We start from the raw sequence: 12,553 nt of genomic DNA, 5'->3' as shown, positions 1-12,553 counted from the left end.
AGAGTCTTTAAGTTCTGCTATGCCCACCTGCTCATAGACATTGTGAGCCCTGCTTCCTCCACCTGCTCATAGAGAGAGCCCATAAGTTCTGCCTTCCCTTCCTCGCATTAAGCCTGCTCAGCCTACTTTTCCTGCGTCTTTCACTCAATCAGAGAAACCCTGTGCTTCCTGCCTCCTGTGCCCAATCAGAGGGAGCCTGTCTGTTCTACTTCCTCCGTCCACTCAGATAAAGCCTGTGAGTCCTGCTTCTCCCACCCACACATAGAGAAAGCCTGTGAGTCTGCATACCTCAATCAGTCATAGAGGGGGCCTGGGAGTCTGCCTGCCCCAACCAGTCATAGGGGGGCCTGTGGGTCTGGGTGCCCCAATCAGTCATAGAGGGGGCCTGTGGGTCTGGGTGCCCCAATCAGTCATAGAGGGAGCCTGTGAGTCTGGGTGCCCCAATCAGTCATAGAGGGGGCCTGTGGGTCTGGGTGCCAAAATCAGTCATAGAGGGGGCCTGTGAGTCTGGGTGCCCCAATCAGTCATAGAGGGGGCCTGTGAGTCTGCATACCTCAATCAGTCATAGAGGGGCCTGGGAGTCTGCCTGCCCAAATCAGTAATAGAGGGGGCCTGCGAGTCTGCCTTCCCCCATCCTTTCGTAGCGGAAGCCTGTGAGTCCGTCTTCCCTCCACCCATTGAAAGAGCCCATCAGTCCTGCTTTCCCTGCCCATGGAGAGAGCCCGTGAGTCCTGTTTCCCCGTCTTCTCATAAAGAGAGACTGAGAGTCCTGCTTCCCCTTCCCACTCATAGAGCAAGCCTGTGAGTCCTGCTTCCGAACCTAGTCATAGAAGGAGCCTGTGAGTCTGGCTTCCCTCATCCTTTCGTAAAGGAAGCCTGTGAGTCCGGCTTCAGCCCACCCATTGAAAGATCCCATGAGTCCTGCTTTCCCTGTCCGCTCTTAGAGAAAGCCTGTGAGTCCTGTTTCCCCTTCCTACTCATACAGAGAGTCCGTGAGTCCTGCTTCCCCTTCGCCACTCATCGAGAAAGCCTGTGAGTCACGCTTTCCTCGCCCACTGAAAGAGTGAGCCTGTGAGTACTGCTTTCCTGGCCCAAGGAAGAGAGTGAGCCTGTGAGTCACGCTTTCCTCGCCCACTGAGAGAGTGAGCCTGTGAGTCCTGCTTTCCTCGCCCACTGAGAGAGTGAGCCTGTGAGTCCTGCTTTCCTGGCCCAAGGAGAGAGTGAGCCTGTGAGTCCTGCTTTCCTTGCCCAATGAGAGAGTGAGCCTGTGAGTTCCCCCTCACACTCAGGGATTTTAAGTACTTGCCCATGCACAGTGACAGCTTTTCTTGTATGCGTTTGAATAGACAATCACTGCATTTGGATCATGTTTTTTGAGTAGGTGCATCCTATTTAAAAGGCCACTAATGACTCTGGAAGATCAGCTTTAAAGGGGAAACAGCATTACATTAACCATGAGTTATGCTTGGTATTGCTGTTCTGTTCTATCAAAGTTAATTGGATTAAGCTGCAATACCACTTACAACCTGTAGACAAGTGTGGCACTGTTTTTATTTTTAGTTCTCTTTTTTTTTTGTCATGTTTTTGTAATTTTGTTCAACTCCTTCAACTTTTTCTTGTATTGCACTACCATGCCTCCGGCGATGCCATGAACAAAAGTGTAATTAATTATCAGCACGTACTGAGACATCAGTAATTGTCCTTGCTCTGTGAAGACCTCTAGGTATCTGCAGAACTTTCATGCCTCCTGCAAATGTAGAACAATCAGCTGAAAAAGTGAATTATATCACATGGGACCTTTTATCCAGCGCTGTGATGTCTATCCGGCCAAGCAGGAAAATCTTGGAGTAACAGAGACGGATGGATTTGCATCCTTGGGCTTCTTGGCGATGTATGTCTACATTCATCTTACCAGCAAAGCTTCAGGGCCTTTTTAGATGTGAAAGCATAAAGTAATCTAGCGCTAATAAGGGGAAAGTTATAGATCTTGTTCACAATTTAAAAATTTGGATTATTTTCTTGTAGAATTTCTTTGATTTGGTAAAACATAATTTGTATATAAGGCTCTAATTTAGTGTAACTGACAGTTTCCGGGTCAAAATCTTTCACGGACTCCCACCGATTGTGCCGGTTCTACCACCCCATGCCTTACAGCTACACTTCAGATCAATTCTGATTGAGATGATCATCGGCAAAATGTATAACACGGCCCCCTCCTACCATATGACATTTATAATACTGGTGAATTTTTATCTATGCTTGTCAGTGGTCTGGGATTGTTGGTAAACTGAATAATCCAGGCCACAAAATGAGTGGGCCTTGGCCAAGCCATGGCCAAAGAGAACATTTTGGAGCGTTACTTGGCATTTTGCGGCATTACTAGTCAGTTTGAGGACTTTACAGATGTTCTTGTGGTTGAAGCTTAAATGACCCTGCCTATGTGGTAAAGGAGGAGGACCTGGGGATCTGTGTGACGGTTACTTCTGCAGCCCATAGTCTGGCACCAGGGGATCGGTGTGACGGTTACTTCTGCAGCCCACCGTCTGGCACCAGGGGATCGGTGTGACGGTTACTTCTGCAGCCCACCATCTGGCACCAGGGGATCGGTGTGATGGTTACTTCTGCAGCCCACCGTCTGGCACCAGGGGATTGGTGTGACGGTTACTTCTGCAGCCCACCATCTGGCACCAGGGGATCGGTGTGATGGTTACTTCTGCAGCCCACCATCTGGCACCAGGGGATCGGTGTGACGGTTACTTCTGCAGCCCACCGTCTGGCACCAGGGGATCGGTGTGATGGTTACTTCTGCAGCCCACCGTCTGGCACCAGGGGATTGGTGTGACGGTTACTTCTGCAGCCCACCATCTGGCACCAGGGGATCGGTGTTACGGTTACTTCTGTAGCCCACCGTCTGGCACCAGGGGATTGGTGTGACGGTTACTTCTGCAGCCCACAGTCTGGCACCAGGGGATCAGTGTGACAGTTACTTCTGTAGCCCACCGTCTGGCACCAGGGGATCGGTGTGACGGTTACTTCTGTAGCCCATCGTCTGGCACCAGGGGATCGGTGTGACGGTTACTTCTGTAGCCCATCGTCTAGCACCAGGGGATCGGTGTGACGGTTACTTTTGCAGTCCCTCTGCTTTTAATTCTCATATATAAACAGTAGAAGAAAAAAGTTGAACCCAAAGCCTCTGGCTCATATCTTTAGCTGTTGCCTGCAATGATAGAGGTTTTGGGTTCGATTCCCGGGAAGACTCACAAGAAAAGAGAATATGACAGGATGAGGTTCACCTGATGAAGAGTGCTAACTGCGAAACGCGTTGAGATTAAAACCTCATTGATAATATGAAACCTGCATATGGGACATATAAACAATGACATGACCTTGAAGCTCTTAAGGCAACTGCTAGGTTTTCAACAGGGCCCCCAAGTATAATGATGAGCAAACGTGCTCGGATAAGGTGTAATTCGAGCATTCTCGGGTACTAACCGTGTATTCGGCTTGCTCTAGAAAATATGTTCGGCTGCATGTTTCACGGCTGTTCGACAGCCTTAACACAAGCAGGAATTGCCTAACAAACAGGCATGAGAGCAGCATGATGTAGAAGCAGAGACCCTGATTCCAGCGATGTGTCACTTAGTTTACTGGGTGCAGCAGTTGTGATAGAATCAGAGTGTTCTCTACTGTAGATCTAGCAGAGCTCTAAATGCTCAGCTGACATGCACATTATTTTGTTTTTTTTTCTCAGTATTGTTCAAAACTACTACAGGGAAAAAAAAAAAAACTTCTCATATGAACACTAAAGTTCATTTCCCATAGAAATGATTAAATGATTTGGAATCGTTTTCCAAGTGTTTTTCAGGAAGATTTTGGTGAGGATCCGCTCCAAAAAAAAAACAACAAATTTTCAAACGCTTAGTCTTAAAATTCCAGTTATTTTATTCATGTCCGCCAGGAACATAGAGATTAAAGGGAACCTGTCACCCCCAAAATCGAAGATGAGCTAAGCCCACCGGCATCAGGGGCTTATCTACAGCATTCTGTAATGCTGTAGATAAGCCCCCGATGTAACCTGAAAGATGTGAAAAAGAGGTTATATTATACTCACCCAGGGGCGGTCCTGGTCCGATGGGCGTCGTGGTCCAGGTCCGGCGCCTCCCATCTTCATGCGATGACGTCCTCTTCTTGTCTTCAGGCTGCGGCTCCGGCGCAGGCGTACTTATATGCCCTGTTGAGGGCAGAGCAAAGTACTGCAGTGCGCAGGCGCTGGGCCTCTCTTTCCCGGCGCCTGCGCACTGCAGTACTTTGCTCTACCCTCAACAGGGCAAATCAATACGCGTGAGCCGGAGCAGCAGCGTGAATACAAGAAGAGGATGTCATCGTAAGAAGATGGGAGGCCCCGGACCGGATCGCGACGCCCATTGGACCGGACCGCCCGCCCAGGTGAGTATAATCTAACCTCTTTTTCTCATCTTTCAGGATACATCGGGGCTTATCTACAGCATTACAGAATGCTGTAGATAAGCGCCTGATGCCGGTGGGCTTAGCTCATCTTCGATTTTGGGGGTGACAGGTTCCCTTTAAATTGATTTAACATTTGGCAATGACCTGCCTGTTTTACATAACTTGCACTAAAGAAACCTTCCGTGGATTTTGGCTAAGGTTCTGCTGAGCTTGGACTGGCCTACAGGAGAACAGGAGAATCCTCTGGTGGGCCACCTCGCTCTTATATGAGCTGTACTGGGCACAATATACTTCAATCACTATATACAGACAAAGGCGGCATCTTATTAATGTAAGAATCTACCTAGTTTATTGTTATATAAATGTGTGATTGAGGCTAATGTCACACTTACTTGTAGCTGACAGGTGGGGCTTTGGAGTTGGTTACTGGTGGGCCCTTGGCAGCCCAGTCCGACAGTGGCCATGTCTGTACTCGGCGGGTATATCTGAGCTCGTCCTCCGCTCATATACTGACAATGGAAGGCTGACCCCACCTCGTCCATTATCACTTTGCCGCTGCCACTTTCAGCAATATTTGCGATCGATTGTGAATTGTGTTCTGAGGTGCGGAGCGTATTAGTGTCATATTAATAAGGTGCAGTCAATAATAGATCTGTCTGATGCGACAATTAAAACTGCAGCTTGTAATGAAATCCGAGCCGGTATAGAAAGTGGGAGTCAGTGCAGGTCACGAAATTGAAGAACAGTGACTGGTAATTAAAGGTGATGTTCATGAATATCTAAAAGGCGGATTATAAGGCACTCAACATGCTCTAAGGTCATAATAAATCTGCTGAATTACCACCTTTTTTGGAAACCCTATTAAAAAAATATCAGGACCGTCCTCAATTTGCCAGAGCAGCTTTAAAGAGCGTCTCTCACTCTGAACCGACACGTCTGTACATTTTCAATAGGAATGGTGTAATGCTTCTTTTCTCCCGGTGAGGGGACGCCATCCAGGCAAGGTAGGCACGGTCTCTGCCAGGCTTTTACTAGTATCCACGCTGGATGGATTTATTAGGACGTATATAGTCGTGGTTGCACACTCTGGTTTTTGCTGTTGCTGCCCATATTTAAAGCCACTTGGCTATACAAAGTTATATTAGGGCAGCTTCTATATTGGGTATATGTTTACTTTTGTCATATTGCTACTTGCCGGGGTTTGTTTGTTGCCATTACTCTTCCTGTTACCAGCGCCGACATCCACATTATTAGTGTCTGGTTACTATTTAATGTATATTATATGCATAGCCTTGCTAGTTTGGTGTCCCCTACGGTTTATTTTGCTTTTTTATCATGTTAATTTTAAATTTATTTAATAAACATTGGTTTTAACCTTTAAGGGATCTCTTCTTCTTCCCTTATTATAGTATATGGGATTATGTTGTGGTATTAAGGTGAAGTGCCCTGATACAAGTGATAGACATTTGTTGAGTTAATTATTTTAATGTTTGTCATAAAAAGCAGATTTATGAACTTTCCTTATAAGGTGGAAATATAATGAATATGATCTTCTTTAGGGAAGATTTGTAAAGTGTGTGATTTTGGACCAACACTGACCAGGATTTGGAGGCAAAACCCCCCATGGTGCATATTTCTGGCACCGCCATACAAATCAATGGAGGTGTAATCTCAGAACAGCAGCCATGACTGTGTATAAAGAGGTAGGGATCAAACTTTTCCAAAACCGAGAATGTGGCGTCTAACGCGATCTGTGAGTGATGTGTTACAGTCATACCTCAACATCTAGGTTCGTGTTATAGATAAATTTAAGTCCTGCCCCCATGGACCACCCTGGGAACGCCCAGAACCAAGTGGGAATGCCTTAATATGTCAAGAGTATTTCAGAAAATTCAGGACCTTCTCAGTAAATATGGGACGGACAGCAACTACATCCATATTGCCACCATAAGCTTATGGATGCACTGGGCAGTACTCACTTTATCACAATGACTAGTGTATCGGTCGTTGCGGGGTTACATGCCCATTAATTTGCATATCTGTAAGAGGGTGGTGCTGTTATGGACAGTAAGGAACACACTGTCACTTTAAGAGGCTGCACCCCCTTGTCTGGCGTGATGGAATGTTCTGCTTCTCCCCTGCAACAATCGTTGTAATGAGCTAGCAGAGTGCAGGTGTGGAGCTGGAGCAGCGTGTGTGAGCTGAGGCTGCTGCAGAGAGGGCTTTTTGTGCTGATAGCTGAAAGAGAGAAGAACTGTGTGCTGTTATAGCTGCAAGAGAGCCACAAAGATACAGAGAAAGGAATTTACAGTTTCCAGGAGCATCCCTAGGATCCAGAAGCAAGGAGAAGACCACTACTGTCCATAACAGCACCACCCTCTTACATATGCATAGTTGAAATTGAAAGGATTGTCTATTGCTTAATTAATTCAGGTCCCCATAGAAAATAAAAACAACGTAAATTCACATCCCGCCGTGACGTTGTACCTGCAATGTCGATGCTGCTGTTGTGTTACTTGACCGCTGCAGCCAATCAGCAGACTCCATTCCATCCAGGAAGCTGTCACTTGCCGGGAACAATAGTGCTGACATTGCTGGAATGGCAATACTGCGGGACGTCGATGTACGTTGTTTTTGTTTTCTACGGGGGGGAAGGAGAGGGGGGGGTTCTGAATTGATTACACATGCGTTGTCCAGTAGAGGACAACCCCTTTAAAAAAAAAATCATAATGGATGGGGAAGTGTCCTGAGTAGATCGAGCATAAAATTTAGTTATTTCTGAAGGTTTATAATTACTGAAATCAAACAGACACTTGGAAAACAAGGGCATATGGGATCCGTAACCACAGTACACAGCTGTGAACAATACGACAAGGCCAAACATGGCTTCTCTCCAAAGTATGTGAGGTACGTGGGAAGCATCTAGCCTACGGTGATCTGATGCATAGACCTAGACTATGAATTACATATCAGCTCGGGGAGCATTGGGTCATGGAGGAGATCTACCTGTGCTTCCATGTCGTGGATGTTGTACTATGTCCCTAAGGTGCCTTCGGTTAACCTTCCATGATGAGTTTTTGGCACTGCATATTTTCGCGGCACAAAAATAATTACAGTTCTGAGATTTATAGAAATCTCATACACAATGTGTCAAACGTCGCGTGATAATGTAGAATTGTTTTTTTGCACAAGTTGCAGCTTTTTAAGTAAACGTTTTGCCGAAAACATAACCTTGGATGGATAAATGTTACCCATTCCGTATTTTGGGTTTGCTGAAAATACCATGTGTGAACGGTAGGTGGCGCAATTTCGGCATAAACCACAACGTATTCATACCCAAATATTCAAGTACACAGCTAGTCTCCTTTCTGAAAGCTAGTCAGTAGGTTGCTAATGCCTGAGTATGTTGCGTCCTATAATCTATGGACTGCTCGGCATACAATTTTAAAAATAAAGGTATACATTGTCATCTTTTTTTAAATTTTCAGTTTATTTAACTATTCTATTACCCTAGTGTTAAAAGCTAACATTGTCTAATACTAGCACTATCCCTAACCCTTGTCACTTTCCTATTCCATGTGCTATCCCTAAGCCTAGCCCTATTGTTAACTCTGACCCTAACGAGCGTTAGAAAAAGTATTAAAAAACTTATTTGCTTTTTAAAAGTTAACGTTTTTTTTTTCTTTTACAGAAGACACTTTTTTAAAAAAAATTTGGGACAAGTCCGCCATCAGATTTCTATTTGTCCTCTCGCAAAATTCCAAGTGAGAAGAGAGGCGGGAAGTAGTAGAAGGGCAGGGCGGACTTTGTCATCTCAGTTACCGCCTATGCTGAGCACAGCAGTCAATGACAAACTCAACTTGACTTCTTCGCTCTGCGCAGGAAGCTGTGGCTCCATTATCATTCTTTATATTTTACCTCTTATAGTTTTTTTTTATTATTTTTCATTTATTTTACACATTGTGCTCCCCATAAGGTCATAAAACGCCTTTCTCGGGGAGCATGAACGCATTACGGGCTCGGTCTGGCACATCGGAGAACATTAGAATCCTCTGGTGGGCCCCCCATGCAGAAAAAGGACTCTCCACTCCACCTATATGAGAAGTAGTTGGCACAATACATTTGTTTTCTTTTAACAAACGACCCCGTTTATATAGGAGCGTAGGTGAATTTGTGAATGAGGGTAATTTGATATTTGGATGTAGCTGAACAGTGGGCCACCAGAGTCAAGGTTACTGGTGAGCCTTTGGCAGCCCAGTCCAGCACGTGCCGCGTCTGATTGAACGTCGTTATCTAGATTTTTTTTTTGTGTTTTCACGCAGAACAAGCGCTCCGTTTAATGTGTCTTTACTATGATATATGACAATTGTTTTTAGTTGTTGTCGTCTTTCTTCTACCCTGCTATACATAGCAGGAGAAACCCACATTACACCGCGTAGGTAGAGCTGACGGGTTCCTCATTTTTTCTTTTTTTGTATCCTCACGATCCTGAATATTACGAAGAATTATCCTGCAATTCCTCCCGTCAATTTTCAGACTGTTTTATCCTTCAGAACCTATTATCCTGAGAGACACAAATCCAGTTCCTTTTTCTTTCTTTTTTTTTTTTTTTTTGCTCACCGGGCCTTGAAAAAGACTTAAAAGGAGAAGTATCTGTAGAAAGTGAACCAAAAAAAGATTGTTCAGAATTATTTGAAAGACTATTGAATTGTAAGATAAAAGGGTCGGAATAAAAATATATTGATGAAAGCAGAAGGGTAATCATCGAGAGGAAGAGTGCGGCACGGGGGAGAGATCCGCGATGGACAAATGGAAGGAAAGTGGGGTCTCCGAAGGTGGATCGTGAAATTTGAAGGTTGCAAATTAAAGGGGAAATGGAGATGGTTTGAGTTGACATTTCGAAGTGACCCTGAGAACATGACCTGAGCGTCTTTATTAGGCTGCGTTCACATTAGCGTTGCGTCGGGGGCAGCCGCGGCGACGCATGCGTCATGCGCCCCTATATTTAACATGGGGGGCGCATGGACATGCGTTGCTCTTGCGTTTTGTGAAGCATGCGTCACTGTGGCGCAACTGTCAGGGCGCAGAGGACGCTGCATGATGCAGTTTTTTCTGCGCCAAAAATCATGCAAAAGTGAACGCATGCGTCACAAAACGCTGCGTTGTGCATGCGTTTACATTTGCGTTGTGCGTTGCGTCGCCGACGCTGCACCGCACAACGCAAATGTGAACGTAGCCTTACTGAGGCATCCAATATATCTTGGAAATAACACTGATTTCAAGACACTTCATTTATGACCAACATCCCATAGAAGTGATTTATTTAGTGCTGATTTTTACGGTCTTCACCGAGCTGATGTGACTCACAGGGAAATTATGCAAAGCAGCCTAAAGACACGCCCCCGAGGATCCTGAGAGCTCCGCACTCTTGGAAAAGACAGTGAATGAAATGCAGGTGGAAATCCATTAATCCAGTGTATGATCATACTTTTTGGAATATCTGTTTATAATGCAGAAATGTCAGAATTCAGCAGAAGACTAGGCAAAGAGAACCAATAAGGACATTTTTCTAATGAACAAAACATTCCTCAAAAGTTTTACTTCTCTTCCCATGGCCTTTTCGATTAATCAGAATTAGTTCCTTTGACGCCAGAATAAAGGACATTTATTCTAATTGTGGTAGAGCGTCTCGGCTGGACACAGAGGTATAAACGGAACACTGTCTCTTTAAGAACGTGCTTGGTTTGTTGAGGCAGCATAAATCAAGCAAGGGAAAATAAACACGGCCCTCTGGGCAAAACAGCAAAACAATATAAAAATGAAGAAAACAGTCCTTTTCCTAGCAGGGTGCAGCCTGCTCATGGGTATAATGTCCTCGGTACAGGTCCATAACATGTCGCTTGGGCACAACTACTTTTCTGGAGTGTTTCCTCTCTGGGGACAATGCCCCCTGCCAGACACTTAAACCCTAGACCATGTGACTCCTATCTATCATGTGACTGACCACATGATTGTGACATCACACAGGTCCTGTCTCTACACAGCGGTGCAGGTGGAGATAAGGTGGGCACCCTCCTACCCACTCTATAGATGGCCACATAGTACCAGCCCATGTATGATCTTTAACTTAACCTTCACAACACGTAGTGTGGGTGGTAGGAAAACACTCTGGTTTCACATCACTGCCGCCATTAAGTGCAGTGACACATATCTCCCCTCCACTACTATACCAGTGACTTGGTCACATGATGTATTTACTTTCCACTACTTGTATAGCACCAATATTTTCAATAAATGATTTAATTCACACCAATGGTGTAAGGGCTTGTTAACGAGTATCTTTTTCATGCATTTTTTTTTTTTTTTGGGGGGGGCACTTTTTTGTGCATTTTACATTAGCAGCATGATGTACAATAAAAAAAATATATGGTGGTACCATGTTAGCCAGAGAAATCGATGTAAAAACTTTTAGACCCAAAAATGACAAAAGTATTCTTGGAGTGATACCTTTATTGGCTAACCAGAAAAAATATATTTGCAAGCCTTCAGAGCTCCTTCGTCAGGCAGGATTCATTTATAAACCCGATGGCTGGTTCACTTTAACCTCTCTGTGACCTTAGACGTACTATCCCGTCGAGGTGCCCTGGGCTTATCTGACCCTGGACGGGATAGTACGTCATAGCCGATCGGCCGCGCTCACGGGGGGAGCGCGGCAGATCGCGGCCGGGTGTCAGCTGCTTATCGCAGCTGACATCCGGCACTATGTGCCAGGAGCGGTCACGGACCGCCCCCGGCACATTAACCCCTGGCACACCGCGATCAAAGATGATCGCGATGTGCCGGCGGTGCAGGGAAGCACCGCGCAGGGAGGGGGCTCCCTGCGGGCTTCCCTGAGCCCCCCGCAGCAACGCGATGTGATCGCGTTGCTGCGAGGGTCTCCTCACCTCCCTCCCTGCTCGAGCCCCGGATCCAAGATGGCCGCGGATCCGGGTCCTGCAGGGAGGGAGGTGGCTTCACAGAGCCTGCTTAGAGCAGGCACTGTGAAGGCTGCAGCGCTGCATGTCAGATCAGTGATCTGACAGAGTGCTGTGCAAACTGTCAGATCACTGATCTGTGATGTCCCCCCCTGGGACAAAGTAAAAAAGTAAAAAAAAAATTTTCCAAATGTGTAAAAAAAAAAAAAAAAAATATTCCAAAATAATGAAAAAAAAAAATATATATTATTCCCATAAATACATTTCTTCATCTAAATAAAAAAAAAACCAATAAAAGTACACATATTTAGTATCGCCGCGTCCGTAATGACCCGACCTATAAAACTGTCCCACTAGTTAACCCCTTCAGTAAACACCGTAAGAAAAAAAAAAAAACGAGGCAAAAAACAACGCTTTATTATCATACCGCCGAACAAAAAGTGGAATAACACGCGATCAAAAGGACAGATATAAATAACCATGGTACCGCTGAAAGCGTCATATTGTCCCGCAAAAAAAGAGCCGCCATACAGCATCATCAGCAAAAAAATAAAAAAGTTATAGTCCTGAGAATAAAGCGATGCAAAAATAATTATTTTTTCTGTAAAATAGTTTTTATCGTATAAAAGCACCAAACCATAAAAAAATGATATAAATGAGGTATCGCTGTAATCGTACTGACCCGAAGAATAAAACTGATTTATCAATTTTACCAAACGCGGAACGGTATAAACGCCTCCCCCAATAGAAATTCATGAATAGCTGGCTTTTGGTCATTCTTCCTCACAAAAATCGGAATAAAAAGCGATAAAAAACGTCACGTGCCCAAAAATGTTTTCAATAAAAACGTCAACTCGTCCCGCAAAAAACAAGACCTCACATGACTCTGTGGACCAAAATATGGAAAAATTATAGCTCTCAAAATGTGGTATTGCAAAAAATATTTTTTGCAATAAAAAGGGTCTTTCAGTGTGTGACGGCTGCCAATCATAAAAATCCGCTAAAAAACTCGCTATAAAAATAAATCAAACCCCCCTTCATCACCCCCTTAGTTAGGGAAAAATAAAAAAAAATGTATTTATTTCCATTTTCCCATTAGGGCTAGGGTTAGG

At 44.8% G+C, this 12,553-nt stretch overlaps 1 protein-coding gene across 3 annotated transcripts in view; it reads left to right on the top strand.

The window, feature by feature from the left end:
* RAB27B (RAB27B, member RAS oncogene family) overlaps window positions 1-12,553 on the top strand; it is a 267,644-nt gene that overhangs the window by 148,366 nt on the left and 106,725 nt on the right. The window lies entirely within an intron of this gene.

The sequence above is a fragment of the Ranitomeya imitator genome, chromosome 1, assembly GCF_032444005.1.
Source record: "Ranitomeya imitator isolate aRanImi1 chromosome 1, aRanImi1.pri, whole genome shotgun sequence".
Taxonomy (NCBI): Eukaryota; Metazoa; Chordata; class Amphibia; order Anura; family Dendrobatidae; genus Ranitomeya; species Ranitomeya imitator.
Note: the sequence above shows the minus strand (reverse complement) of the source record. Positions and strands in the feature narration are given on the sequence as shown.